The 6,784-nt window shown below is 37.5% G+C and overlaps 1 long non-coding RNA gene across 1 annotated transcript; it reads right to left on the reverse strand.

Annotated features, from left to right (window-relative positions):
• Positions 1-2,920: 2,920 nt before the first annotated feature.
• LOC108490024 lies at positions 2,921-6,584 on the reverse strand. The gene is made up of 2 exons (XR_001872074.1): positions 6,468-6,584; positions 2,921-3,142 (listed from the first exon to the last, which is right to left on the reverse strand). It is a non-coding gene; the product is annotated as an uncharacterized LOC108490024 (long non-coding RNA).
• Positions 6,585-6,784: the final 200 nt, after the last annotated feature.

Below are 6,784 nucleotides of genomic sequence, written 5' to 3' on the forward strand. Positions count from 1 at the left end.
CTCTTCAGGTACCTGGGGGCATATGGTGCACAGATTCAAACAAACACACATAGAATAAATTAATCATTTTAAAACGTTTAAATTAATCTAACATTTATCTTACAATATACTTTTGAGATTTAAAGTTCACATACAAAATAAAGGGCTTGATTATGATACTTCACACGTTTGTCATTATACTTACTCCTATTTATCCCGCTCCCCTGCTGCTCTCTCATGCAAAATTATGCCCAGCCTGGAAACTTTAACCAGATGTTGTAGGATTTTATAAATCAATTTTTGATTTAGAAGAATGATAGATAAGAACATCTTTATTGCAAAGTCGGAGCTTAAACGAAGAACCACAGGTTTAAATAACAATGCAGCTGTCATTAAGCAGATTTGGGAAATGGACTCATTGTCACTGGTTTTGATCTAGCCTTATAATAGCAGAAGCACAAATATTGCATATAACTTAACAGATACAAAGCACCTTCCCAAGACCTCAGAGCCTATTGCTCCTTTAGAAGAAAATTTGTTTATATAACCTGAAAACTTGAGATGAACAGCATACAGGAGAATGATCCAAAGGTTTCCTACAAAGTAAACCTCTTGGTACTATTGTCAAAATACAACCTATGTTTAGTCTGCCATATTGGATGCTTCTTACGCAGCTGTGCCACTTGATTTGGGATGAAATGATAAATCATAATGAAACTTTTTCCCAGTGAAAGAACATAGATCATTGTTGATTAACTAAGTTAACAGTTTTTTAACTGAGCTAAACCTCACCCACTCAGGGCTCAAGGACCATTGTGGAAGAGAGGGCTGAAAGTTAACATTTTTAAGAACTTCCATTGGCATTATTTAGAGTACAAGTGGTTAGTTTAATGCATACAATCAATGTATATGAAAAGATACTTTGCAAATCTCAACAAAACCCTGTTTAGAGTGTGTATCCTAAATATAGCCATTATTTGGTGGATATACCAAAAGTAATTTTAATCTTCAGAGGAATTAAATGACCCAGGTTAATTATATTATGAGAAATTAGACAAAAATTTTAGGCAAAGACTATTGAAGAAATTGTTGAATATCAGTTGTTTCTTTAAGATTTATATATGTTTAATCAGTTTGAATTAGTATATAAGTCAGAGACCAAGAAAATTTCAAAGACCAACCATCAAATTATGAATAACATCTTTTTATCTCAACTGAATAGAGGGAAATTATGTTCCCTTTAATTTCCCCAGTTGCAGGTCTGGGAGACTCTAGTACAACCTTCTGTACTGTGAGGAAAATTATTTCCCAGGGTCCCTTAACAAATATAGAAATTTATATCTCTAGAACTGGACCTTTTAAGTGTGTAACTTAATAGAACTCAAGGTTTTGGACTTCAGGAAGTAGAAAGGCTTTATACTAATATATCATCATAGAACGTCACAATTGCCTAAGAAAGAAAAAATGTCAGTGCAAAGTTTGGCATCACTTTCAATTTAATCTTTGGAAAATAAAGCTGTTAAATATTTTTTCTACACTTTTAGTCAGTATTATGTTTTTAACCCATAAGGCTTATAATAACATGTCCAAAGTATGAATGGACCTTAGCATCTCTCTGATTAATTTGCTCATTTTTTGCTTATTTGGACATAGGGGCTTCCTGTGTAACACAGGCTGTTCTCCAATGCAAATCCTTTTGTCTCCACCTTCCACATGTTGGAATTACAGAGTGGTGCTCCTACTCTTGGATTCCTGATCTTCCTCTATTTTTTCCCTATGCTCTTCTCTCTCAGTCCCCAAGGGAGGCAATAGAAAACAAAATTCATGCCCATAAAGGCAAACAACAGGACTTAGAGACCAGCTCCTCTGACCTACCTCTCCTGAGAGTAGGATGTGTTTAGACCCCCAAGTGTCCTGCTCTGTCCCTATTGAGCGTGTGTGCTATCTGAAAAGACCAGAAACAATCTTAACAAATGGGTTTTCCAGAGCTCTCCTTCATCTGTATGTTATTATTTTATACACTGTGTGTCTAATCACTTGTTTGCATAATTACCCACATCTTTCATCATATGTTAATCTTGAGTTTCATTTCTGGAGACTCCCATTGTCACACAACACTTTGGTAAATATATGCATTTTGCTTCTCTTTTATTAAGGTGGCTTTTGTTATACAGATGTCAGCCATAACTTGTGTGATGGATGAGGAAAATATATTCTATTTCTTACAGCTCTGTGCCAATCAGTCTAAACATTTTTGGCCTGTACATGCTGCTGCATTTAGACGAGTGGGTTTCAGTTGACTACCCTCCTCTACTCATGTTTGAGAAGCTATCTCTTCTAACTTCAGCTACAGTTGTGGGTGTGATTATCATTTAGGCATTCTTGTTCACCTGTGTTGGCATATTAAAGATACACGTAGTGAGAGGAAAACACTTTGGGAGTTATATATTTATATGTCATATACAGAGCATAATTGTGTGTGTGTGTGGATGTGTGGTATGTTTCTGTGTGTGTGGTACATGTGTCTATGTGGGCTCATGTGGAAGCAAGAGGAGAATACTCTATCACTTTCCACCTTACTCAAACAGCATTTGATGAATATGATAATCAAAGTACAATATTGACATGTATAAAAATGTCACAATATCATTCATTATTTTGTACAACTAATATATGCAAAAGAAAGGTGGTAACAAATAATAACACTGAATAATAAGGAATAGGTGGAGATGCAAAAGTGTGATGACCACAAACCAATATAAAAGTGATTTTGTTGGTAAAAATACTACTTGTAGGATGAAGGATGGTGTGCTGGAGTCTGAAACTGTGAACATTTACTGATGATAATAGCCTTCCTGTTAACTTAGTAATTTTCTTGTTAAATTATTTAATTTAAAATACTTGTATGAACCAAAAATATCAGTCTTGTATTTTATCACTTTTTTTTAAAGGCTTTCCACTAGTTTTCCTTTGGGTTGTCATTTTTCTAGAGGCAGAAACTGTGACAAATTATCCAATTCCACAAAACCAAAGTCAGTCCACCATTCTCTATTCAATCGAAGGCACAATTCATCCATAAAGTGCTCTCATTGTGTGCTTCATGTAGAGAAAGAAACTAATATGTCGTAAACACGCCGCAGTTATTTTCCATTTCTTCTTGTTTCTGTAGCAATCAAAGGAGGGAGAGAGTTAAACATTTATTTACTTGTCAAACTGGACAAAATTCTTCAAAAAGAAAAATGATATGCTACCTTAACCACTTTAGCAATTTTAGCTATCAAAAAGGAAAAAGAGAGAGAGAGAGAGAGAGATTGATTTCTGCTCAGCCACTTTATTTTTTTTATTCAATGTGTAGTTCTTTTTTTTTCTATTAGACATTTCTATCTTCCCCCCGCCCCAAATTTAAGGGGTTATTTTAGAATCATTTTGCAGTGTTTCTTGAAAAATAACATTCTCCAAGAGACTGTCTATTCTCTAGGTGAAACATACAGGTGCCTTGAATGCTTAAAGGCATTCAGACAATAGGGAGTTTTGTTTAAGTGATTTTTAGTGAGTTGGTGTCTGAGGCCTTTAAGATGCAAATGTGAAAAGTATGCAAATGGGCAATTCAATCTATAAGCCAAAACAGTCACCTGTTTATTTAGTTTGAATATAAAACATTGTATTTTATTTTGATTATTTTATTTTTATAATTTTTTCCCTCTTTTCACAATTTACATGAGGACGTCAAAGTACAACTTTTTTGAGTAGCTTCTCTCCATCAACCTTGTTTTACTTTGTGGCAGGGCATCTCTCTTGTTTGTGCAGTGCTGAGTACTTCAAGCTAGCTGACCCTGGATCTTCTCTGTCATTCCCCTTCTCTGCCTTGCACAGTGCCATTAGGAGTGTTGGGGTTACTGGTACATGCTACTGCATCTAGCTATTTTTTTAATGTGGGTTACAAGGATCAAACTCATGTTATCAAGGTTACACAGCAAGTACTGTTACCTGCTAAATCAACTCATCACCCCCTTGTGTTTTCTTTTATAAAAAGCTATTAATCATATACCATTTGGAGAGTGATCTCCTGATGTTCCAGATGGAACAAAGATAAGGAACATTGCCTTGTTTTAAAGTGCTTACTCCTATGACACAGAGTGTAAATAAAAACCATCACAGTGTGGACAAGGAATAGTTTCTTCCACAGTCAGCTTCAAGAGTGAGACCCCCTAGAGGACAGCTCAGTGAACTCATTTGGACAGAGAGGAAAATGTTCTTTTCTGCAGTCATTTTACATTTACAGGTATTTTTAATGTTCTATGTAATGAGGATTTATGTTTTTGTCATATATCAGGTCTTATTGGTAAGATCATTTCTTACAGATTGCTCATGCCATCTGCAAACATATCTGTAACATGGTCGGTTTCATTTTCTGATCTCATTGTCTTGACTGTCTTCTTCCTCTCTTTCCGTTTAAATACAGAATGTGAGACTGTTTGACTTATAGAGCTCCATGACTGAAACACTATTTCCACAATGACTTGAAATAGAATGGCAATTGCTTTTTTGCTGCTATAGAATGTCAAATGAAAAGCTAGATGATACAACTGAGATGTTTCAGGCAATAAAGGGATTGTTAGCATGAGGACCTGGCTTCATGTTCAGTCCTCAGAACATTTTAAAATGAGGAATAGGAGGAAGAGGAGGAGGAGGAGGAGGAGGAGGAGGAGAGAAAAGTTTTTTTTTTGAGGAAAAGGGTTTTTTACACACACATCTTATCTTGACATGAAGAAGGAGGAGAAAGAGGAGGATGAGGACAAGGAGGAGGAGGAAGAGGAGAGGAGGAGGAGGAGGGGGGAGGGAGAGGGGGATGAGCAGGAGGAGGAGGAGAGGGAAGGGGAGGATGAGGGGGAGAAGCAGGAGAAGGAGGAGGGAAGGGGGAGGAAGAAGGGGAAAGGGACAAGGAGGGGGAGAGGGAGGAGGAGGGGGGAGGAAGGGGAGGCAGGGGGAGAAACTGCAGTGGCAGCAATGGCAGCATCTAGATGTGGTGGCACACACTTGTAATTCCAGCACTGCCGAAGTAGAGAAAGCTTGATCCCTGGGGACTCTGGCACTACAGCCAGGCCAATGGCAGACCCTTTCTCAAAAAAGCAAAAATGGCTTGCACCTGAGGAATGACACTAGGATTGTCCTCTCACCTCCACATGCATGTGGACACATGTGTATATGTCCTTTCACACATGTACACATGCATTCGCATGTGCCCACGCACCCCCCCACACACACACTGCATCATAAGCTTCAGGCCATTTTCTTCTGCAGTGCAGAAAAGACAAGATGTTCAAATTTTCACTATAAAAGTGGCAATCTTCTATGCTAGAGATAGGGAAAATATAGGCAGTCTACAAATTCTGCCAGGGAAAGTAAGGACATGGATGATTTTCTCTATAACCTTTGACTTAAAAATGCTTATAACACTTTTAGAGGGTTGTTGAAAACAAAAGGAAGGACACTGGTGAAAAGTACTAAAAAGCGACAGACACCTTGTGACCCTCAAACCTGAATTATCTGACCCTGTAATGAAATGTTTTCAGATCTCTGCCATACATAGAAGCTTTGTGGACAGAGGCATGCATAGTTCTCTATTGTAACTCTCTAATTTTCAGCTCTTTCATAAAAATGTAAGCCTTAAGCTCTCCATCTATTACTCTTGTTTTCAAGCGCTCTCTTTTAAGTTCAGCAGCATCATCACATTCTTCTACAGAATAAATTAAAGGAGCTCTTAAGGGATATGTACTCCAGGCACTACAGAAGAACATGGTTTGCTTATGTGCGTTATGAGGGGAATTTAAATGAGATTAATAGTGATCTGCTTTGTTTATCACTCCATTGTTAACATGATTTTTGTGATTTATTTTATTCATTTTAGCTAGTTAATACTAACAAACCATTTATGTATACAGTAAATAAGATAAACTCCCTGCCCTTGGGTGTTCACACTGCGGTGACGATAGAAAATTAAAGATCTTTAGTGCACTATCCTAACATCCTCCATATTACTACATAACTTACAGTGGGTGCTAGTAAATGGAGACAAAATCTAACACTGCACGCTATGGAACGTAATAGAAGACTTCTGTTATACATTCTGGAAGCATTATGGTTATAGTCCAGGTTAGGAGACAAGAAGAAGCAATTCATGTAAATTCAGGGCCATTAAAGAAACAACTGGTTTACTCTAGAGTGAAAGCAAAGTACCTGAAGGTGTCCTTCCGATGCCAAGTCCTAGAGCTCTATAGCCTTAAGTGGAGATTCTGTATCAGCTAACCTTTTAAAGAAAGGTTGGGTCACGTTCCAGTAGTTGTGGCTTCAATGAAGAAAGAAATAAAGAAAAAGAAAATCAAGAAAGATGGTGGCAGCACATGTATTTTCATGACAGTAAATCTTTAGACCTTTTCCAAGGCTCCCTTAAGTAGAAAGCAATTGTTCCGTTTGAAAGCAAAGCTCACTGACTGTGTCATTTTGAACTTATAAGCAATGTCACTTTTCTTCTCTGAGGGAGTTAATGGTCAGTCAGGCAGGTCTTGTCAACAGTAACAAGACCCTACAGACTGGAGACCCTGGGGAATCAGACAAGCAAATATATCCAAGGCTCCCTTAAGTAGAAAGCAATTGTTCCGTTTGAAAGCAAAGCTCACTGACTGTGTCATTTTGAACTTATAAGCAATGTCACTTTTCTTCTCTGAGGGAGTTAATGGTCAGTCAGGCAGGTCTTGTCAACAGTAACAAGACCCTACAGACTGGAGACCCTGGGGAATCAGACAAG

Source organism: Nannospalax galili, unplaced genomic scaffold (genome assembly GCF_000622305.1).
Source record: "Nannospalax galili isolate Female #2095 unplaced genomic scaffold, S.galili_v1.0 scaffold406, whole genome shotgun sequence".
NCBI classification, from domain to species: domain Eukaryota; kingdom Metazoa; phylum Chordata; class Mammalia; order Rodentia; family Spalacidae; genus Nannospalax; species Nannospalax galili.